Here is a 24,605-nt window from a genome sequence, read left to right on the forward strand (position 1 = left end):
AATTAGACAAAGGATCCACCCAAAGTAGGAGGTGGCTGAACTGGGATTCAAACCCAGGCCATGCAGTCTTCAACCATCACTGTTCATGGTCCCCTCTTGCCTCAGCCGTCCCCGGGATCCACCTGCTGCCCCTGCCTGGGGCTCTCTGCAGGGACAATATTTGAGAGGCAGTAGGAGGGTGGTTCTCTAAGTCTTCATCTAGGAAATCAGGATGAGGCTTGTAAGAAAAGGGAATTTTTTATAAACCAAGAGAAAAAAAACCTCAATCTATATGCTTAATTAGGTTAGATACCCATTTTCCTCTTCGTCTTTTCAGTTCTTTGAAGTCAATGAAAGCCCTGGGCATTGGAGAGGGGATAAGAGTAGAAAGAGAATTGGGAGGAAACCTCCTACGTACATACGTAGGAAAAAAAAATCAATCGTCAATCCTCTTTAAGAGTTGAATACAGATTAAGTCAGCTATCAACCTTATCAACATGGAAAAGAGATGCTTAAAATAAAAACTAGGGCAGTGCCCTGAAGGAGGGAAAACTTCCACCCATCTGAGGACTTTCCTACCTTGTTAAGGGCTTCCCTGCCTGCTGAACTGAACTTGTTTGCAGTCGATTCAAAGACTCCTTGATGACTTAGAGATTTTTGGGAAAGCAGAAGAGTTATATAGATTTGAACATTTCAAGGAGATATGAGAATAGTCACCATGGAGCAGAATGTGCTGGGGGGTGAGTGCAGAGACGGTGAGGCAGGAGGACAGATGCTTTCTCCACGGAGACTCCAGGCCAGCACCAGCCACGGTGTCTTCCTGTGACTACAGAAATGTTCTGCACATGCTGTCCTAGACAGTGGCCACCAGCCACATGTGACTATTAAGCACTTGAAATGTGCCTAGTGTGACTAAAGAACTGAATTTTTACTTTTATTTAATTTTAACTCATTAAGTTGAAATTGTGACTAGTGGGTATCCTATTGGACAATTCCGCTTTAGGCCTTAACCTTTTGTGGACTTGTTATTTTGAAAAGCACCTAAAGAACGAGATCTTTATGCCCCAGCCCTTACTGTGCAGATGAAGAAACCAAGTGAGTCAGTTAAATTTGGTGGCATAACAAACCACCCCCAGATAGTGGCTTGAAATAACAATCACTTATTTAGTTCATGATACCATGCGTCACACATTTGGCATGGGCATAGCTGGACAGTTTTTATTGTCTCCTAGGCTAAATTTGTACGTTTGTGGGCAGTGCCTGCTCAGCTGGGAACTGGCCGGTCTAGGATGGTGCCAGCTGGGAGGGCTCATCTCCGCTCTTTGTGATGCTTCGTTCTCTCAAAGGCTTGCCTGAGCTTTTTTTGTGCACGATGGTTGGACAGGGTTCCAAGAAAGGGAGCCATAGTGTGCAAAGCTCCCGAGGCTTCATCTCAGAGCTGGCTCACTGTCACTGGGGCTGCATTCTGTTGGCCAAAGCCAATCCCGAGGCCAGCCCAGATTAAGGGGCCTGGAAACAGACTGTTCCTCTCCATGGGGACTGCAGCAGAGCCACACGCAAAGGGTGTGGATATGGGGAAGCATGAATAACTGTGCCCATCTTATAATCAACCATTCTGAGGCCTGAAGGATATAGGGACGGCCTGAGGTCACACACACAAAAAAACAAAAAAACAAAACTTTTTGTAAACTTGACTCTCAGACCAGGGCTGACCCTTAGTTTATTTCTTGGATTCTCTGTGGAACCCTGGCCTCTCAGTTTTAACTACAGAAAGATGGAGAGACACAGTGATTTCTCTGACTTCCTTCAGCTCTTACTTAGTGTGAGTGTTGAACCTGGAGATTGCCCTAGGTGGCGTCTCAGGGAGGGGCAGAAACATGGAGAAGCTCACGTGGGATTTCTGAAAGCTGCCCCTTTGACAAAGGGCTGTTTGGGAGCCAGAAATTAAGGCACACTCAACAAACAAAGGCATTTACAGTTGAGCTCAGCCTTTTGAAAAGAAGTTTATAAAAGGTCAAGTTTGGAAAAGATGGAGTTTTTTCTTCCAGGTTTTTCTGATTTATAACCCACCGACTTCCTTTTCCTTTCATAAATGTGATGATGTACGTGAGTGGAGTGATCTAAATATCTTCCTAGTTCCAGAGGCTTGACAGTATTTTCACGTCGATCTCCCTACTCGATGAATCAAGCCTCCCAGATCTGCGAGCTGCACCGTTAACAAAACTCCTCTGGTGGAGAAAGGCTGCCGCCGGGTGCCAGCTCCTGGGGCTCCAGAGGGCCCTCCTGCGGAGGCACTGCCTTGCCGCGCTGGCCCACAGCGCCCCTGCCCATTGGTGTGCTGAGCCTAAGCGCTGGCTTCCAAGTCTTTACCTGTGAAATTAAACAGAAATGAGTGGAAGGAAAATTCTTCCGAGGGAAGGGGCCTTGTAGAAGATGGTGGCAATCATGAAGATGCTGAGGAAGAGGATGAGTTGGAGAAAGGGGAAGAGATGGGGAATGAAGAGGAGGAGGAAGGGGAGGAGACAGGGAGTGAAAGAGAGGAGTGCAAAGGAAAGAGAAGGAAGATGGAGAGGGGCTGGGAGGAGGGCAGGATGGGGAGTGAGGAGGAGAAGGAAGGGCCCCCGAAGAGGGCAGGGAGCAGAGGTTCACAAGGGCCTGTTCTGAAGCCCGAGTTTCCCAGGGTGCAGACCACTGCTCTTTCCTCTGCTCAACAGTCTTCCCTCTCAGGGCTGTGAACTCCCAGGGGAATCCAGTGAGCGTCTCCGGTCTAGTGACATAATTAAATGTGACCCAGACGCAAGGAGCCCTGGAGTTTTTCTGTCCTCTGGGACTGTGTGACTTCCAATGAGTTGCTTCACTTCTTTGTGTATTTGTCTTTTCACCTGTAGAAAAAGGCTGGGCCATCCGAGGTGATGTGTTTTATGTCCCCGAGTTCATCTCCATTGAAGTAAAGGAGCTTGGTTTTTATATTCTTGGTTAGAACCCAGCCAGGAGGGCATCATAACATCACTTTCCAGCTGGTGAGGAAGCTTCAGGTGCCCAAGGGTAACCCCCCCGGGGAAAGGTTGCAGGGGCCACTCCTTAGCAGCAGAACACTGCTAACCTGGGGGATGGGCACAAGCAGTCAGCAGAAGGGATCCTTGGAAAGTTGGTTAGGGCATCTTATACCATCTTTATGGGTCTCCCCATAAGCGAGGATCCGTGTAGGCAGCTATGGCCCTCAGAAAGTGAGGCTATCCCAGCCCCATGAGTCCCTAGGCAACCCACCAGCTGAGCACATGAAGGAGCCCAGCCCAGATCAGAAGAATCATGGGGCAGACCCACAGAACTGTTAGCTAAGTAAATGGTTGTTAATTTAAACCATTGAGTGTTGGCATTCTTTTTATTTAGCAGAAGCTATCTACCACAGGGGGAAGGAAATTATCTAACCCCCAGTCTAACTGCTATCCCAACAAACATCTGAATGTGGGGTCAGTCCTGGAATCGGAATTGGCCTCTCACCAGTTTGTAGTTTACTCTCCCTTGTGGTGGCGCTGTACTTCGTGAGACACCAGAGAGTGCTGCTGGAAGGAGGCAACGTGGCGAGTGCCTCTCTAGTTATTACTGCATTGATACTAGACCACTGACCCTCTCTTTCAAATTGTCCTCAGCATTTTGCCCTGCTACTGGGTTTGAATCTGCTGCCTTCTCATCCTCGAGGTCACTGCTACAATGGCATTTGTTCTAGAAAGATAACTCAGCTTCTTTAAAAAGAGGGCATGAAATAATGTAAAGAAGGAATGAATAAAATAGAATTACATAGCTAAGCCAAAAAGGAAGGGGAATAGAAGAAGAAGTAGGGGGAAATTAATTGAACTGTGCTTTAAATGATTGGCTTGGTGACCAGCTTCTTATACAGGGAAGAGCCCAGGAGGGAGGTTAGGTCAATAGCTTACACATATCTCGGATATATCTAATGACTTTCAGTAAAGTTATTTTTAAGCTTTGGAAGAGTCCAAATATAAAAGTTTAGTTTAACATGACCTTTCTGGAGATTTCTTTTATTTTTTTCTTTATTGATTTGAGAGAGAGAGAGGAATGGAGAGGGAGAGAGAGATAGAAACATTGATGAGAGAGAACATCAATTGGCCGCCTCCTGCATGTCCCCCACTGGGGATCTGGTCCACAGCCTGGGCATGTGTCCTGACCGGGAATCAAACCGGTAACCTCTTGGTGCATGGGTCAGTGCTCAACCACTGAGCCACACTGGCTGGACTTTCTGGAGATTTTGTAGATGGTGTGCACATTAAGGATGTATCCTAATTTGTCAGAGATGAGGTGCCTAACACTGTATTTGACTTCATTGCTCCCCTGAATCACCGTATTTGCATAAAAAATTAACATGAAAAGTGCAGTGAGCCTCTAGGCAGATGGAAGCCTTTGACTAATTAGTTGAGAACAGGGAAGACTTTGGAAACATGCTTCAGGACAGATTTAGTGCTGACGATGCTCTGTGAATATGGGAACACTGTGTCACTTTCCTGGGTTTTGGAGGAGAGGAGCGACCAGGCTCAGAAGTCTGGTTCCTTGGTTTTAGAGGAGGAGCAACTGAGAGTCTGTGCAAGGCCCCTTTGGGCTCCACATGTGACAGTCCTACGTGCAGAGCTCCGAGGGTGCCTTTTCAGGTATTGTCAGCACCCTGCTTTTTCTTCTCCTTGACACTGAGGACTGGAGATTTTCTGTCCTATCATCTCAGACCCTGTCCTTGACTCCTTGCACATATCTGGTTCTTCTTGCAACTGGACCACTCATACCTTGGTGTGTAAGAGAATCACCTGAAGGTCTTGTTAAACCCAGAAACTGGAATCGTACTCCCAGATGTTTGGATTTAGGACATCTGGGGTGGGGCCTAAGGTTTTGCATTTCTAACCAGCTCCTAGGTGATGTTGATGTCCCTGGTGCAGGGACCTCACTTGGAGTAGCTCTGCTTTAAGGAAGTGATACAATGATCTAAGCAGCAGGTTTCTAATTGGCCTCCTACACATTGATTCTAGCCTACAGACCAGTTTTATTTTGCCTGGTAATATCTTAAAGGGAAAATTACCCCCAAAATAGTCTAGATGTTTTGTCTTCTTTTGTAAAATAAAAACATTTGTCATTGTCAATGGCATCAACTCTGTTGACGTTAGTACCAGAATCCCCCTTTAAAGGGAAAACATACTGTTCTATTTGCCACAGTCCCCACCACCCCCTCTCATATTACACCAGGCCCACTTCCATTGTTTTCTTTTTTGTTTGCTTGTTTAAAAAATTTTTTTTCTTTATTGATATTTAGAGAGAGAGGGAAGGAAAAGGAGAGATAGGCACATCGATGAGAGAGAACATCAATTGGCCACCTCCTGCATGCCCCCCACTGGGAATTGGGCCCACAAACTGGGCATGTGCTCTGACCAGGAATTAAACCAGGGACCTCTTGGTGCATGGGTCAATGCTCAACCACTGAGCCACACGGGCCAGGCTCATTGTTTTCTTTATATGTTGGTTTCTGTTTGCCCCTAAATTTGTGTACCCTAATTTAAATTTGCATAATATTAATCTTCACAGGCAACACATTTGCATTTTTACAAGGGCTTTCAGGTGATAATGCCTTAATGCAGAGGTGTGATAATGATGGAAATCTCAGGCTGCAGTGATCTGCTTCTGTAGAGAATGTGGGGCTTCTCCAAGGACCTCACAGAACTGTCACCTGTCTTGTCTCCATAGGAGGTTAACCTGGTTTTCCAAAAGCTGACATGTAGTAATGCAGAGATAGATGAGAAAAGGCTACATATACCCCTTAGGAAGGAAGAGCCTTTATAAAACCAAGGTTTTTTTTACACATTGAATCTGGGTTAATAGAGACTTGCATTTAGAGATGAAAAACATTTGTTAGGGTTCTGCTTATGGAAAACTTCAGTCTTTCCTTCCATTTCTCTTTGCTCAGTTCTCTGAAAGGTGCCGTCTATAATTGACTGCAGTTTCTGGAGTATTGCCTGTGTTCAAATTCTGGCCTGGCAATTTACTTTCTGTATTGCCTTGGTTAAATTACTGAGCATTGGAGTATTTTGGCTTTCCCATGAATAAATCACACCAACCTCATGGGATTATATGTGATGATTAAATGAGATAAGGCGTGTAAAGGTCGTAGAACAGCATGACGCCTAGTGAATACTTGATAAATGTCATTACTGTCTGCTTCCCATAGTGGAAAGTACATTGGCAGAGGGATCAAGCCAATTTAAGCTCAGATTTCTGTCCTACGAGATATTGGCCATGTGGCTTTGAGAAATGTTTCCCTTTCTTTTATTCATTCCTTCAACAGATATTTTTCAAATCTGTATTTCCTCATTGGTAAAATGAAGATGATAGTGTCTACTTTACAGAGTACCTGTAAAGGTTAAATAAGATGATCCATATAAAATAGTGTTTGACGTGTGAAAAGTACTTAAGAATGTTAAGTTGGTTGACGTGAAATTGCTATTTTTGTAAGGCAAAAATGGCTGAAATAACAGTTTCCTTTAGTTCCAACTATGCAAGTAGTAGTGATTTTAATATGGTTGTTGCTGCTTTATTTCTATTAATTTCAGCAGGGGTATATCAGTTAGTTATTGCTGTGAAAAAAGAAAATCTCAAAACTTAGAGGGATAAAACGATAAGCCTTATTATTTTTTATGAGTCTGTGGTTCAGCTGGGTGGTTCTGCTGTTCCAGACCAGATCTGGCTGATCTTGACTGGGCTTGCTCATGAGTCTGTGATCATCTGATAGAACAAATGGGGGCTGACTGGTCTTGTGTGGCTTCTCTCACTTATGTGGGGCAAGGGGGTCGCTGGGCCAGGTGTCTCACCTAGCCAGCTAGCCGGGGTTTATTCATGAGGTGAGGGCCAAGCTCTAGTAAGATTGCAAGACCTCTTCACCCAGGTGTGGTACCAGCAAAGTATCACTTCTGCTCTAGTCTTTTAGCCAAAACAAGTCACATGGCCAAACCTAGATTTAAGAGTTGAGGAAATAGACTCCACCCTTTGATGGGAGGAGCAGAAAAGTCACATTCCCAAGGGCAAGCATACAAGAAATGGAGTAGAATTCAGGCTGTGTGTGTGTGTGTGTGTGTGTGTGTGTGTGTGTGTGTTTTAATCAATCTAAGGCAGGAAGTATAAATAATATTTGTGTTTTTTTTTGCCTCATCATTTATATTACTTCTTTAACTTCAAGAGTGATTTTTGAGAAGCACTAAAAACCTCCAGCCTTGGCTTGTTAGGTATTTTTATCTTCCTGTCTTTGGCTCTCCAGCAGTTAGGTCTGGCTGGGACAGGCATGGGCAGTCTTCTTCAGCACCTTGAAGATTCCATCTCCCTCCATTCAAAAACAAAAAGCAGAATCACCTCTACAAAAAATAAAGTGACTATATAACAACTTTGTTGGTTTAATTCAGGGGCCACTTGTTGATGAAAAACACAGCTGCTCTTGATAGTCTTTCCATCCAGCACCTCTAATCACCAGCAAGCACCGTAAATGCACTGTAGTCATATCATAAAGAGGAGAAAAAAGTCTGGTTCCCCCCATTATTAAGACCTTAGTTAGAATGGACTTCATGAAGACTTCACAGAGGCTTTGGGGATTGAAATAATAAAAGCTAAACTTTTCGTGTGATTCTGTGCATACCTTAAACTGTCCTCTTCTCTGAACACTTTGATGAAGGCACGAATACTGTTCCCATGCTATGGGTTTCAGAAAATGGAGGCACAGAGAAGTTAGAAACTTGCCCAAAGTCACACAGCTGAGAAGTGTGAGAGTGCGGATTTAACCTCAGGAACCCTGGGTTGAGAACTAGGCACTTAACCATTATCAAATTTGCAATAAAGGAAATGATTATCCTCTTTCTACCCAAACGATAGTAAGTCCTTTTCAATCCTAGTGAAGATTCAGAAACCATGACTAAAACCAGGGAATCGATACAGGCAGATTGTAGCTCAGTATAAAAACAAAAACAGCCCTAGCTGGTTTGGCTCAGTGGTTGGACCATCAGCCCACGGATTGAGTCTTGGGTTCGATACTGATCAAGGGCACATACTTCGGTTGCAGTTCTTCCCTGGCCCTGGTCGGGGTCATGAAGGAGGCAACCAGTCAATGTGTCCCTCTTACATCAATATTTCTCTATCTCTCTCCCTCTCCCTCCCACTATATCTGAAGATAAATGGAAAAATATCCTCAGGTGAGGATTAAAACAAAAACAAAAACAAAAACATGCCCTGCTGGTTTGGCTTAGCAAATAGAACACTGTTCTGCAAACTAAAAGATCTTGGGTCCGATTCCTGGTCAAGGGCATGTACCTGGCTTATAAATTCAATCCCCAGCCCTGGCCAGGTGGGAGGCAACCAATTGACATGTCTCTCTCACATCACTGTTTCTCTCTCTCTCCCCCTCCCTCCCTTCTCTTTTATCCACAAATCAATGTGAAAATAGCCTTGGGTGAGTATTAATAACAACAACAACAACAACAACAAAAAACACACACAAATAAACAAACAAAAAAAACATATTCCAGCTTTTAAGAGCTGCCCAACAATTAAATGTGTTGTGAGGTAGGGTCTCCCAACTACAAACGAAACACTACTGACACAAGAATGCAGGTATCAGAGACTGGGTTCAAATCCTGCCTCTTCAATTGCTTACTGTGTGCTTACTGTCTACTGTGGGCATCTTAGTCATCTTTAGCCTCAGTTTCATCATTTTAAAAAGCAAACAAAGGAAACAAAACAAAATAACAAAAAAGAAAAAGAAACAACTATTAAGTAACTCCATAAATTGTTGTGAGGATAAAGCAATATATTTGAAGTTCATGATTCATGATCTATTACTAGCAAGGATTCGTTTCCTTTCATTCACCATCATAGGAGTTGCCCAACAGAGCTTACAAGACATTTTATAGGAATAGGAGGGTGGGCTTAGGGAGTTCGTGTCAGAATAGGGGTTAGTTTAGCTACCTGGTACTAAAAGCATACCCTGAGAGCTTGTTAAATATGCAAATTCATGGGCTTTACCCTTGACCTACTGAATCCTGTCATCTTGGGTGGAGCCCAGCAATCTGTGCTCTTCAGGTGATACACTCTATAAACCTTGCAATACACTGGCCTAGGTGACCTCCAGGGATGCCTCCAGCTTTAATTCTATAGTTCCTGTTAACCCTACCTCACCACCACCCATCTAGTAATTGCTACCATTTGTTGAATACTTCTGCTCAAACATGCGAGTAGATACTTTGCATGCCTTCATTTAGTCTTGCACCAGTGAGGCTGGTACTATTATTGTCCACGCTGTACAGATGAAGAAATCATAGTCAAAGGACACAGACTAGGATTTTGACCTGAGTCAGTTTGGAGCTCTAGCTACTAAGCAATCTGCTAAATTAATCATAATTCTCATAACTCTAAAGAAGGATCCAGAGGGGAGCTATTTGTCTTCAAATCTATTCATCTGGTAATTGAATGAGATAAGAAATTAAGCTAATGATCCTAGACAAGTCAAAGAGAAGTTCTGTGTGGAAGGTCACTGGCTGGTAGCCTGAGTCCTCTCAAGGCTGGACGAGGAGGCCATGGGGCTGCAGAGAAGGGGACCGGGAAGTTCCTCCCAGAGGAGTGCTCAGGGATGAGTGACCTGGTGGGTGGAAATGCTGCCATAAGTGCCCTGCAATTGAGAAATACAGCTGTAGGTAATTATTTTTTCCTAGCTATAAATAAAATAATCCTAAGAAGAACAAAGGAGAAAAAGCGGTAGGGGAGCTTCGCTCCTGTTCCCTACTCCCCATTCAGCTGTTCTGGATGACAAAGCAAAGTGTTGGTTTAAACCACTTCCCTCCACCTGCTGCCTTTTCCGCTGGTGATGTCTCTATAAGGAACAGGTCTTCAAGCAGAATTTATGATCAGCTGAGCCTGTAGAAGTGGTGACCATGCCTATCTTCCTGGTCTGAGGTCCTGATGTAGAAGAAACCAGCAGCACAGATGCAGAGAGTTGGTTGTGTGGAGGGAGAGAGACCTTGGTTCCTATCACACTGGGGTCCTTACCTCACCTTTGTGTCTGCTTCAGCCACAAAGATGTATGTGTTTGGCACTGGCTTCATGCCTAGGATTTGATCAATGTAAGTGGGACTTCACAATACAGCCATAGTTTGTTTATTGTGCTTTGCTTTATTGCACTTCAAGATGTGGTGTTTTTTACAAACTGAAGGCAAGACCCTCAACCAGCAAAAAAATTACAACTTGCTTTATTGTGATACTTACGTTTTTGTTGTTCTTAATCTTCACCCAAGGATATCTTCTATTGATTTTTAGAGAGAGTGGAAGAGAGGAAGGGAGTGGGGAGAGAAAGAGAGAGAGAGAGCAAGAGAAAGAGAGAGACATTGGTGTGACAGAGACACATCGATTGGTTGTCTCCTGCATGTGCCCTGACTGGGGCTGGGATCAAACCTGCATCCCAGATACAGCATGTTCTTGCCCAGGAATCAAACTCATGACCCCCATTTTTTGTGTGGCCAATGTTCTAACCACTGAGCAACTCCAGCCAGGGCTATTGTGATACTTCTTTATTGCAGTGCTCTGGAATGGAACCTGCAGTATGTTTGAGGTAGGCCTGTATAGACAATGGTCAGGATTTTAGATGGTTTGAGAAGGATGTCTGTAGGGTCCACTCCAACCACCTCCCACACCAAATTCCACCAGAACACCACCATTCCTTTGGCAGAGCATTCTTTGTCTTGTAAAATGGCAATGTACCAATGGAAACATACTGAGCCTTCCCTTTCAGCTAAACCTTCTTGGTCAAAAGTCACTCTCAACGAAAGTGATGTTGATGGCTTTGAGGAGAGAAAACACAAAAACTGGAGATCTTTGCTCTTCAGTGTCTGGTTCCAGGTCAGCAGCATGGAGCCTCCTGGCACCTGTTAGGAATGCAATGGCTTGGGCACTGTCTCCGACCTACTAAATCAGAATGAACATTTTAAAACATCCCCAGGTAATTTGTGTGCATATCAGATTTTGAGAAGCCCTCATGTAAATGTCCAAGACTGAAATGAGGCCACACAGTAGCCATGTGAGGGAAGGGAAAAGGGCCAGAGGGAGAGAGAGTTCATCTTCTACAGAAAAATGTTGGTTAACAAAAAACTTCAAAATGTAATGCTCTGGCAAGTTTTTAGTCATTGTGGCATCCACCCAGAACACATTTTGGTTTGCAGCCCCTGTTGAATGTTATTCATGAGCAGCTTGACTTAGAACCAAATTGTGAGTTTCCAGGAGCCTTACCTTGATGGCTGAGGGTCCAAGACTCTCCATGTTCTTGAGTCTGAAGGTGGAGGAGGTATAGACGGGCAGAGCTGGAAAAGCCTGTACTGTGACCTGTGGACCCTCTGTAGAGTTTCTTCTGATTAATTCAGTCAAGCCTGTTACAAATCTTTGAGAAGAGACCCACCTATATGGACGATATTGCCTCTCATTTTGAGATAAAAGTTCAAAGTAAGTTACATTCTTATTCCCAAAACATTACCATAAATCAGTATTTGAATAATTCAGTGAAATCTCATAGATTTACACTCAGAGAGTCTTTGTCTCATGTCTAGTGGACCTTCAGCTGACTTAGGTTCTCTGGTACCAACTTCATAGTCAGCAACTTTGCAAGTGTGGTCCAAAATGTGCAGGAACAGGGGCTCTAGTCTACAGGAGTCCACAGTACATCCCACTGTAAAGGGAGGTAACTTTGTAATTCCAATCACCTTCAGGATGACATAGGGGTTCCAGGTTAGGGTTTATCATCTTCCATAAAATGGACATACCTACAGGATGATTAACAGAAATAGAAATGTTGAATCCTAATGAGATATGCAGACTACTCTGGTACTTTGGAATCTCTTCACCACCTTTGGCACAGTCCTCTTGTATTTCATCCGGTTTTAAACTCATGCAGATTATTTTCTTATGTCCACATAGTGAGTGAGAACTGGAGACCCTGGAGTGGGCAGCAATTTATAATAATGAAAATAGGTAAGCTTTAAATTAAATAAAATAAATATGAACTATTTACTGAAATGAAATGAGAAAATTCAAATGAGGTAATTATCTGGCGTGCAATCTCATCAGGTCTAGATTTTCAGGGAGAGGCCATTAGTCTTGTTTACAGGCAAGGTTCTTATTATGTAAAGGTTAAGCCATGATGGCTCACCCACAGTAAACCCAAAGGCTGTATCTGAATCATGAACAGTTGAGCGCCCATGGAAGAGTCTCTCTCCAAGAGTCTGGATGTCTTTCTTTTAATGGCTACCCTTCACATTACCAAGAAATAAGATTACCCCATGTTCCCATTCTGACACCCATTTACTCAGGTGCTATTCTAGAGATAAGGCAGATCCTGCTCTCCCTGGGTTTACATTCTAGGAGGAGACAACTAAAATACATTCAATAAATGCACACCTAAAGTCACAAGAATAAAAGAGGTTACTAAGATAAAGTGTACCCAGGTTGGGTGGGCTACCTATTGGCCATAACCTTCAAGGAAGGTGAAGAACAGACAAAAAGAACAGCAAGAGCAAAGGCCCTGAAGCAAGAGTAAATTTTGCTTGTGTATTTTTCTTTTTAACAAAATTTTAAAGCTCTTAGCACAGTACCAGGAACTGATCTAAGCACTTTACAAATAATACATCATTTAATTTTCATAGAAACCTTGTGAGGTAAATACTAGTATTATTTGTAAGATGCTACCTTTTATAAATGAGAATGTTGAAGCACACACAGCTTGCCCAAAGAGACACAGCTGGTAAACTGTGGAGTCAGGATTTAAATCCAGGTCTGATCCTAGGGTCTATGTTCATAACCCCTTTTCTGGTGGTTCCCAAACTGATGCACATTGAAGTACCTTGGGAATCTTTATTTGTTTAAATTTTTAAAAATTTTATATTATAGCTGACATACAATATTATATGAATTTCAGGTATACGACATAGTAATTAGACATTTATATAACTTATAAAGTGATCACCCTGACAAGTCTAGTACCCACCTAACATCATAGAGAATTATTACAATATTATTGACTATATTCCCTGTGCTGTACTTTACATCCCTGTGACTGTTTTTATAACTGGCAATTTTGTACTACTTAATTGCTTTCATCTTTTATACCCACCTTCCTACCCGCCCCCCTCACGTCTGGCAGCTATCAATTTATTCTCTATGAGTTTGTTTTTGTTTTGTTTGTTCACTTAGTTTTGTTTTGTCTTTTTGTTTTGTTTTTAGCTTCCACATGTAAGTGAAATCATATGATATTTGTCTTCCTCTGACTTTAAGTTCACCCATATTGTGGGTCTTTGTGAACTACTGATGTCTGGCTATTTTCTCAACCATTTGACTGCAGTTGGGTGGGCTGAGAGTTGGGATACAGGAAGCTCCCAGGTGATTGGAATGTGTAGCAGATTTGGTGATTAAGGACAATGTGCCGTGTCATTTAGCATTTGAGCCTTTGAGAACCTGGTAGAACAGCAGGGTGTCTAGACTTCATGAACAAGGGAAGGAGTTGTGTTCCTTCCCTCTCCTTCCTCTGTTGGTTGACTTTTGCTTTTTCAGGTATCTGTCAAAATCACAGGCATCAACACAAAGAAATCATGGTCTTTTTTGAATCAAGAGGACCCTGGTTACATTATTAATATTATTTACATCAGCAGTGCATGCTTGGCTCTTCATCCCAGCTACACAGCCACCTTACTGCCTGACACTAGAGCAGCACCCCGCAAAGGCCATCAGACGCCTCTGGCAGGAGCAGGGCAGGCAGAGGTAGTTCCTGAATCCAGTAACATCAGCCCATCATCTTTGAGTGAGTCTATTTGCTATTTTCTGCAGAAATTGGTGCTCAAAGTTGACCCTGGTGCTACCTCACCACACCAATGGGTTGATTTGCACTCATGCTACAAATTGCTGTTCCATTCACCAGAAACTTGGGAGAAACTAGCTAGTTGCTGACTTCTGACAGTGGAGGAAAGTGTACACTGTGTGCATGGGGATTATAGTCAGCATGGAAACCTAGAGACACCAGGGAATTTATTTTGTTTATAGGCACTGTGGTTGACTGTGATATTTGTCCCAGGTACATTCCTAATATCTCTCCAAGGTGGGATCTAGGGTATTTTTCTGGTGTCAAGGATCTCCTTGGTAGAACTCAGAGCATGATCAGTGGTCACTGTGGGTTGGTTCCTTGGCTCCAGTTTGACTGGGTTGTGGGTAAGGTGGTTTGAGCATCCACAACAGGCCTTGGAGAGTGTCCCATACTTAGAAGAGGGAAATGACTGCTCTGGAGGCTGAGGAAATGCTGATTGAATAAGAGCACTCACAGGGAAGTTGAGGGAACTTCTCGACACCACCTTTGCTGAGCTGTTGAACTGGAATTGGAACTGGAATTGGAAATGAGGGTGTCTTTGCCAGGCATGCCTGATTAAACTCCACACCCCTATTCATGTGGAAGGAAGCCTTCCAAGGACTCTTAAGTGGGCAGTGAAGCGATGAAAAGAGGTGATTAAGGCACAGATGCCAAGAGTAGGCTCTTTTTACTTACAATCCTACAGTGTAACATTTTATGTGATTATAATGTTTCATGAGGGTAGCAAAGGCTGCTCTGTAAAATGCCCCATCAAAGTCCCAGCTGGCGAACCAGGGATTATGAAACAAAGCTGCAGGTTAGGAAGCCAGTGTCATCCACATTCTCCATTCATGTGTACAATTAGCATTCACAAGTACTGGCTCACAGCTGACTCCCAGTGTAAGAATTTGGGAGTTTTCCACAGAGCAAAATGTCAGATACATGTCAAAGATACTTGTTTAGAGTCTGTCCCTCCAAGAGTCCCCAAATGATGACATATTTAGGACTAAGATGAGCTTTATTAGCTCCTAACTTCAAAGACTGGAGATTTCATGAAAAGTAATATGGTAAGGTTACGTTTTAAAATGTTGGTGATATGTGATAAGTATTAACTAAGTTAATTAAATGACAGACATTTATGGGTTCTAGCCTGTGGGCTGTGGAGAGGGGATTGCCGTAAATGGGCCATGGGAGGATTCACACTCTTAGCAGGATTGGAGGAGCCAGGCATGTATTACAGGGAGTTCAAATATGTGTGTGTGTGTGTGTGTGTGTGTGTGTGTGTGTGTGTGTATTCATGTGCTGCTGAATGACAGGGATACATTCTGAGAAATGCATCGTAAAGTGATTTCATCCCTGTGAGAACATCATAGAGCGCACTTACACAAACCTAGATGGTATATCCTACTACACAACAAGGCTATATGGTAGGCCATTCTTGTATATGAAGTTCATTGTTGACCAGAATGTTATGTGGCACATGACTGTATGTGTGTGTGTTTTAATTGAATGTAGATGCTAGTCCAGTTGAATAAAAAGTTTAGTGATTTCACAGTAGCTTTTTTTGCCATTTTCTATTTTCTTAATCAATAAACTCTAGAATGTTACTAATTACTGCCCCGGTCCTTTTCTGTAAAATAAAAGGAATTAGTTCTTGGGTTAATGATGTGGCAATAAGTAACAAAACCAAGTACAGATGATGTGGGAGAATGCACATCTGCCCTCTTTCTCCTGGTTGGAAAAATTCTGGATGGAATAATTCTAGATTTGCCCCGAGATCCTGGTATGAATCAAGTCACTGGCCAGAGTGACACGACTGTGGGCCAGGTCCTGCTGGACTGGTCCACGCTGGAGAGAGAGGAACACTCTTATCTTAGGACTTAGAAAGAGCAAATCCAGGGAGGGAAAAGGTTGGTGATGAAGTTTCTGAAGTGCAATGGGTCTGGGTGGATGGATAGTTAGGAAAGTTTTAAGAGAGGGAGAAGTGAGAAGACATTGGGAAAGCTACTATAGATGTGAAATATTGAAAAAAACAAAAAATAAAAAAATAAAAGAACAAATATTAGCAAACAGGAGTTAGAGGTGTCCTTAAAGTTCAAACGCACTAATGAAATCCCCTTTCAAGAGGTTTCTGGCCTGGCCAGTGTGGCTCAGTGGTTGAGTATCAACCGGTGCACCAAGAGGTTACCAGTTTGATTCTGGGTCAGGGCACATACTCAGGTTGTGGCCCAAATCCCCAGTGGGGGGGCATGCTGGAAGTGGCCAATCGATGTTCTCTCTCATCAATGTTTCTATCTCTCTCTCCCTCTTTCTCTAAAAATCAATAAAGAAAAAAATATGAAAAAACAAAGTGAGATTAGCCTTAAAAATAAAAAGAGAGAGAGAGAGAGAGATTTCTGGAAAGATTCTACTTGCATTGTAGATGTGGTTTGGCTGATGGATTATTATTTTCTTGAATATAACACCATACAGGAAAAACTATAGGTAGAAGACATGGTAGACCTTATCTTATATAGGTTACAATGGTTCCCCAATCTTCATGTCTTTTCTCTTTTTTCTTGTCAAACCAATAGATACCCTGTGAGACTGAAAAGGTCAATTTTTGCAGCTGGAGAAGCTTTCTGAGCTTAATGAGGCCAGAATCTCTAATATGGAAACTCGATTTGGACCTTATCATTCTTAATCAGTTAATATTAAATACTTTAGTTTTGCCCTGGCCAGCTTGGCTCAGCAGTTAGAGCACTGGCCCACAGACCAAAGAGTCACAGGTTCAATTCCAGTCAAGGGCAAGTACCTCGGTTTGGATTCTGTCCCTGGTCCTGGTCCAGGTCATGTGGAAAGCAACCAATTGATGTGTCTCTCTCATGTTGATGTTTCTTTTTTTCTCTCTCCCACTCTACATGAAGATAAATGGGAAAAAAAAAAAAAAAGTCCTTGGATGAGGATTAAAAAAAAAAAGACTTTAGTTTTAGTCAGTGTAATTTTCTGGCAATAACTGAAGTATAGTTCCAGGTAATAAATCAGCGGAAGAGCTCATGAGAGGAAAGAAATTATGGTATTATGAAATTATGGTCATTTTTGAGGGAAGGGAAAGTGTTGACCAGAATTTGGGAGGGAACAGCTTGCCTTTGCAGATGGCCAGAGCTATTATCAAGGAGAGCCAAGGGTCAATCATGACATGAGGCGATCCAATATTAATTTGGAGTTATGGAAGCACAGGTTGTGCCTGCCAACCATAAACTGTGCCATGCTCATCTTCCTGCCAATGGTAAGTATGTTCATGAAACACTAAAGCACACTGGCGCCCATGGTCAAGAGGAAGGTAAAGGGCATGAGGGAAACTTGTAATGCTCTGCCTCACCATAGAGAAGGCTGGGTTTATACAAAACTGAGGAACTCATGCAAAGTGGAAAACCCAATGTCTCAGAATCCTTGGTTAGTTATTTCCTCATTATTTGTTTTCAAAGTATCCTTTCATTTTCATTCCTAGCACTCCTTACAATTATAACTGATTTTTGAGTAACTATTTGTTAGATGTTTTTCTCTATATATTTTGTAAATTAACCCCTCATCAGATGTGTCATTAGCAAATACGTTCTCCTATATAGCGGATTCCCTTTTCATTTTGATGGGGGTTTCCTTCACTGTACAGAAGCTTTTTAGTTTTATATAGTCTCTTTTGTTAATTTTTCCTTTGTTTCTTTTGCCCTACAAGATGCATTGGTGAAAATTCTGCTATGTGAGATGTCTGAGATTTTGCTATGTTTTATTTTAGATTTTTTATGATTTCACAACTAACATTTAAATCATTTACCATTTTGAGTTTATTCTTGTGTATGGTGTAAGTTGGTTTAGTTTCATCTTTTTGCTTGTAGCTGTCCAATTTTCCCAACACCATTTGTTGAAGAGACTGTCTTTATTGTATGTTCTTGCCTCCTTTGTCAAATATTAATTAACCATAATGGTGTGGGTCAACTTCTGGAATCTCTGCTCTTATTCCATTTGTCTACAAGCCTGTTCTTGTGCCAGTACCAGGCTGTTTTGATTACAATGGCTTTGTAGTATAACCTAATATCCAGTATTGTGATCCCTTCAACTTTGTTCTTCTTTCTCAAGATTGCTGTGGCTATTCAGGGTCTTTTTAGGTTCCATATAAACTTTTTATAGTAATTGTTCTAGATCTGTGAAGTATGCCATTGGTTTTTTAATAATCTATAGATTGCTTTGAGAAGTATGGACATTTTAATGATGTTAATTCTTCCAATCCATGAGCACGGTATATGCTTCCACTTGTTTTATCTTTCTCTATTTCTTTTCTCAATGTCCTATAGTTTTCCAGTTATAGGTCTTTTAACTTCTTGCTTATGTTTACTCCTAGGTATCTTATTTATCTGTTGTTGCAATGATAAATGGGATTTTTTTGTTTTTTTAGTTTCTCTTTCTGAGAGTTTATTATTGGTGTATAAAAATGCTATTGATTTTTGGATGTTGATTTTTGTATCCTACTACTTTGCCAAATTTATTTATTAAATCTAGTAGCTTTTTGGTGGAATCTTTAGTGTTTTCTATGTATAATATTATGTCATCTGTGAATAATGACAGTTTCACTTCCTTCTTTCCAATTTGGATGCCTTTTATCTTTTCTTCTTGTCTGATCACTGTGGCTAGGACCTCCACTGACATCACTGGATAGATCTTCCACACAAAATATCAATGAGGAAACAGTGGCCTTAAATGACACACTAGATCATATGGATCTAATTGATATTCACAGAACATTTTATCCCAAAGTGGCAGAATATACATTCTTCTCAAATGAATATGGAAATTCTCAAAGATAGACCACATATTAGAACACAAATCTATACAAGTTCAAGAAGATTGATATCACATCAAGCATCTTCTTACATCCCAATGGCATGAAACCAATTGCAACACAAACACTCAAACACATTCAAATACTTGGAGGCTAAATAGTGTGTTATTAAACAATTAATGGGTTACCCATGAGATCAAGAAAGAAATAAAAATCTTCCTAAAAACAAATGAAAATAAACACACAACAACCCCAAATCTATGGGTCATGGTGAAAACATTCCTGAGAGGGAAGTTCATAGCATTATAGTCCTACATCAAGAAATAAGAAAAAAGCTCTAATAAACTACCTAACACTACAGCTAAAATAATTAGAAAAAGAACAGCAAGAAAAACCCAAAAGAAGGGAATAATAAGGATCAGAGTGGAAATAAATGACAGAGAGACTAAAGAAAAAAATGCAAAAGATCATTAAAACTAATAGCTGGTTCTTTAAAAAAAATAAACAAGATTGATGAACCTTTAGCTAGACTCATCAAGAAACAAAGAGACAGGAACCAAATAAATACAATGAGGAATAAAAGAAACAATATAACAACTAACACCATAGAAATACAAAGAATTGTAAGAAAATACTATGCACACTACAAAGAAAGAGAATTACAGGCCAATATTCCTGATGAACATAGATACTAAAATCCTCAACAAAAAATTAGCAGATTGAATCTAGCAATACATTTAAAAGATCATACACAATGATGAAATGGGATTTATTCCAGGGATGCGAGGTTGGTACAATATTCATAAATAAAAAAATGTGATACAAAACATAAGTAAAATGAAGGATGAAAATCACATGATCATATCAATAGACAAAGAAAATGCATTTGACAAAATTCAGCATCCATTTTTGATAAAAAGTCTCAACAAAGTGGGAATAGAGAGATCATACCTCAACATAATAAAGGCCTTATATGACAAACCTACAGCCAATACCATACTCAATGGACAAAAACCAAAAGCATTTTTCTTAAGAACAGGAACAAGACAAGGATTTCTGCTTTCACCACTCTTACTCAACATAATACTAGAAGTCCTAGCCACAGCAATCAAACAAGAAGAAGAAGAAGAAAAAAAAAGTTTTCTCTTTAGACTATAGGTTCCATGTAAACAGGGATAATCTTTTTCACGAATGTAGCCCTGGTGCCCAGCATGGGTATCTAGCTCATGGCAGGTGCTTATGGTGATTGGTTCACTGAATGAGTCCAATTAGTGCAATCACAAGTATAGCAGGAATTAAAACCCATGTCTATGGAGTGGATGGTGAAGGAATGTATTCCAAAAGACAGAGGTAAGAGGAAACTGTGCACAATTAGAGTTCTAGGAAAAGCATAAATTCTTGCATTGTGGTTAAAAGTGGTCCTTCTAGAACTTTGCTAGATAAATGGTGGTCCTTGGGCCAAAAGCATTAGAATTACGTGGGAGATTGATGGGAGTGGAAGATCTTGGTCCCACCCACCGAAACAGAATCTGCATTTAAAAAGATGTCCAGGTGATTTGTATGCACATTAAAGTCTGAAAAGCACTGTGTTATGGTATGAGCAAATATCTTGTTTCCTAATGTAATGAGAGTTCTGCAGGTACTCGATGCAACAGTGGCTAAGGAGAATGGAGGAAAGGTGGAAATCTGCCCCACTGAAACCATTACACAAGAGGTGTGATGTTTCTTCTTTAGATAGGAAAGTCTCTTGCTATTAGCGCAAGGAAGAAGATGAAGCAACTTAATGTAGACTTATCATAGCCTGTCCTGAAGTTGGTCTGTGTCACCTATGTAACTGAAAGATAGCAAAGCCTACCAAGTTCTAGGGCTATAAACATTATTGACTAACATTGGGGAAATTACACCACCCAAACAGGAAGTGGAAAGGCTAAAGTACAGGCAATGTTTGTGCACAATTTATTCATGCAGATTGACTGAATTTGAGGAAAAGCAAAGAGAAAATGAGCAGGAACAAATGAACCCTGGGAGGGAAGCTGGAGGTTATAACAATGGCATAGGTCAGTAATATTCAAACTGTGTATTGTGGAATTTGGAGTTATTTGAGGGGTCCCTCAGGGGATGACATGAGGGTGAGGGAAGTGAGGAGGAAACAGAACAGAAGGCCATACTCAGCCAGAGAATTATTTTATATATCTGGGTTTAACCAAGTACTGGAGTGGTACAATGGGGACATGGATTGGTTTGTATTTCAGACAGATTACTAAAAGGGTTTGGTCAGTGGGAACAGTTTAACCTAAATAATTATAAAAGGTTATGGGGTAGTTTTATACTCTTCTTGTAGGAAAAGAGAAAACACAGAGACTGAGGACATTTATTTTTGTAGGTTACTATTATTTAACGCAAATATGCAGCACACATGGCATCATTGCAACTTGATCCCAGATTTTTTCCCAGTTGAGCCTAGAGTTCATTGTAGCATATAAATCTAGGCAGTCATTAGCAAATGATTAAAAATAATACTTATATGGAATTCTTTTACCAATTTGAGTTCCAGGTATTAAAAAGACATGCCAATTTCTCTGATTATCTGTATTTTAGCAGTATAACAATGATTTTATATGGGAAGAAGCATTTTATATGAGCATTTGTTAATTTCCTAGCTCCTCACAACCATTTGAATACCTTTCCACATACTAGGATATTGCCTATTTAATGAATAACACCTCCCCAGGTGTGCAACCCACAACTCATTTTTTCATCCTCCCTTGCAGATAGATTCCACCAATCATATGCACCTGTGCAAGACTTCTGAATGGAAGAGAGCAGCAAGATTAAGCTGTCACTTCACAGATTCCATTTTCGGGTGAAGGGAGTGGTGAATGCATCCAGCTTTCTAGAATATTAATGGTGGATATTCAAGCAACTGGCTACCAACTTCAGTGGTGCCAGCTGAGATATTTAAATCCAGCTTCCGCAGAAACTAGGTTCTGGCTGGAGCAGAGATACCCTGTGCTTTGAACATTGCTGTTGCCTTTGTAGCCTCTAGATCTGATGTTCTGGCCCTCCTGGAGATTCTTTAATACTCTTTATTATGTTTCTTTTCTGTTTAAACTAGATAGAGTGGGTCTTATTGTGTGCTACTAAGAATCTTGAAACTGTGCTTAAAAAAAGAAAGCTCTAATTTTTTCATTTTTTCTTGTATTAGTTATTTATTGATGTATAGTAAATTTTACCATAACTTAGTGGCTTACAACAACAATAATACTTCATTATCTCTCACAGTTTCTGTGGGTCAGGAATGTTCAGGAGAGGCTTGGTTTAGGGTCTTATTTGCCCTTGAGATGTGGGATGGGGTGGTAGTCATCTAAAGGCTTGACTGGGGCTAAAGGGTCCACCTGCAGCATGGTGGGAAAAGTTGGTGCTGGTTGTTGGTAGTTGGCCTTAGTTCTTTATCATGTGGATTTCATGCCTTTTTGACTGTCCTCATGAGAAGTGGGTGGCTTTCCCTAGAGCAAGAAGAAACCCGAGAGAGAGAGAGAGAGAGAGAGAGAGAGAGAGAGAGAGAGAGGCTATTCTTATTGTAACATTCTGGGCAGTCACATACCATCACTTCCACCATGTTGCATTCATTAGGAGTGATGCACTAAGTCCAGCTCACATTCAGGAGAGGAGAAATAGGCCCTGCCTTTTTAATGGGACAGTGTCAAAGAATTTGTGGACATATTTTAAAACCAGCAACCATGCTCTTTGCCATATAAATTTACAGTGCCATTCCATAGTAAGTGAGCTAACCTGCCCTGCTCCACCTCTGTGAGCTGAGAAATATGACTTAATTTGGCCAAAGGGATCTGAGGAAACATGATGCAAGGCAGAGATTTGCAAAGTGCTTGCATGCCTTCACTTGCTCTCTTGTGTCTCTGCAATCACCATGATGAGTGCTACACAGTACAGAATCAAGTATATTAGTTATCTATGACTGCATGACAAATTATACCAAAACTTAGCAGCATAAACTAATAAGCATTTATTATTTATTATTTTTCTGAGTATCTGTGGTTTAGGAATTCAGAAGTAGCTTAGCTAGTTGGTTCTGGCTCAAGGGTATGGTCATCTTGGCTGGGGCTGGAGAGTCTACTTCCAGGATGGTTCTTATGTGTGTCTAAGTCAGTGCTAGATGTGGAGGCCTTGGTTCTTTACCATATGAATCTCTCCATAGAGCTGATTTTGTGTCTTTATGACATGATATCTGACTTCCACTTAGCTGAGTGATCCAAATGAGCATGGCAGAAGCTCCCAGGTCTTTTGTGACCAAGCCTTGGAATGATTGTTTTCTTTGAAATATTCTATTAGTTACACAGGACAGCTCTATTTTACATGGAGAGGGCAATACAAGGTCATGGATACAGGAGGCAGGTATCACTGAGGCCCATCTTGGAGGATCACAACCACAATTGACCCAGTCATTCTAGTTATGGCCAACTTATATCTCCCAGTAACTAACATAACTCCAGGCATAGGAGCAAACCGTGGAAGATCAGCAGAGCTAGCTAGCCACCTCCACCCAGCTGACTCTGGATGTGTGAGCAATAAGTGAGCTTTTGTGGTTGTTTGTTTGGCAGCATTATTGTGCACAACCACGACAATGTGCTGATACAAGAACATTAGTAACATCGGGAGAAATTTAGAGGATTAGCCTGAGTTTTCCAGTTGGCCAGTACGAAGATTCATATATAAAGGGGATCTCTGCCTTTTTATATATATATATATATATATATATATATATATTTACTTACTTATTTATTTATTTTTTTAATTGCTCTCAGAGAGAGAGAAAAGGAGAGAGAGAGAGAGAGAGAAACATTGATGAGGAAGAACATTGATTGGCTGCTCCTGCACACCCCACACTGGAGATTGGGCCCACAACCTGGGCATGTGCACTAACCAAGAATTGAACTGGTGACCTCCTGGTGCATGAGTCAACATTCAACCATTGAGCCACACTGGCTGGATGGGCGATTTCTGCCTTTGAGGACATAGTCTACTAATTCATACATATTTAAACACTTAAGCCACTGATTTATTAGCTTTTCCTGCAAAATAAAACTCAGGAATAAATGCATGTAGTTATTTTTTTCTGAATTATTCTCACACTTCTTTGGTGTGTAGAGAGTAGAATTACATTTTCTAAACTCTTTAAACTTTTCTAAACTTTTCTATTAGGTATACTTTGCATATCATAAGATTCACCAATTTGCCCTGTCTGGCTTGGCTCAGCGGTTAGAGTGTCAGCCCGCGGACCAGAGAGTCCCGGGTTTGGTTCCCACTAAGGGCACCTATCTCAGTTGCAGTTTGTCCCCGGGTCTGGTTGGGGTTGTGTGGGTGGCAAACACTCGATGTGTCTCTCTCACATTGATGTTTCTCTCTCTCTTCCCCCTCTCTCCCTCCCACTCTATCAGAAGATAAATGCAAAAATGTCCTCGGGTGAAGATAAAAAAAAAAAAAAAAGACTCACCAATTTTAAGTTTACAGTTTAGTGAATTTTAATGAGTGTATGTGGTCATGTTGAAATATAGCAAGTTTTCATCACCCCTCAAAGTTTGCTCGTATCATATATACTTTTTTTTTTTATCCTCACCTGAGGACATTTTTCCAATTTTTGTACAGATAGAGTGGGAGGGAGAGAGAGAGAGAGAAACATCGACATGAAAGGGACACATCGAGTGGCTGCCACCCGCACGACCAACCAGGGCCAGGGACAAACTGCAACCGAGGTACGTGCCCTTAGTGGAAACCGAACCCGGGTCTCTCCAGACCGCAGGCCAACACACTAACTGCTGAGCCAAACCGGCCAGGCCTCATATACACTTTGAACTAAACTTTTTGTTGAAGAAAACATACATGCAG

General features: G+C 41.4%; 1 pseudogene; it reads left to right on the forward strand.

Annotated features, from left to right (window-relative positions):
- Positions 1-697: 697 nt before the first annotated feature.
- The window catches only part of LOC118618532, a 128,806-nt pseudogene continuing 104,898 nt past the window's right edge, over positions 698-24,605 (forward strand).

Source organism: Molossus molossus, unplaced genomic scaffold, assembly GCF_014108415.1.
Source record: "Molossus molossus isolate mMolMol1 unplaced genomic scaffold, mMolMol1.p scaffold_m16_p_6, whole genome shotgun sequence".
Classification (NCBI taxonomy): domain Eukaryota; kingdom Metazoa; phylum Chordata; class Mammalia; order Chiroptera; family Molossidae; genus Molossus; species Molossus molossus.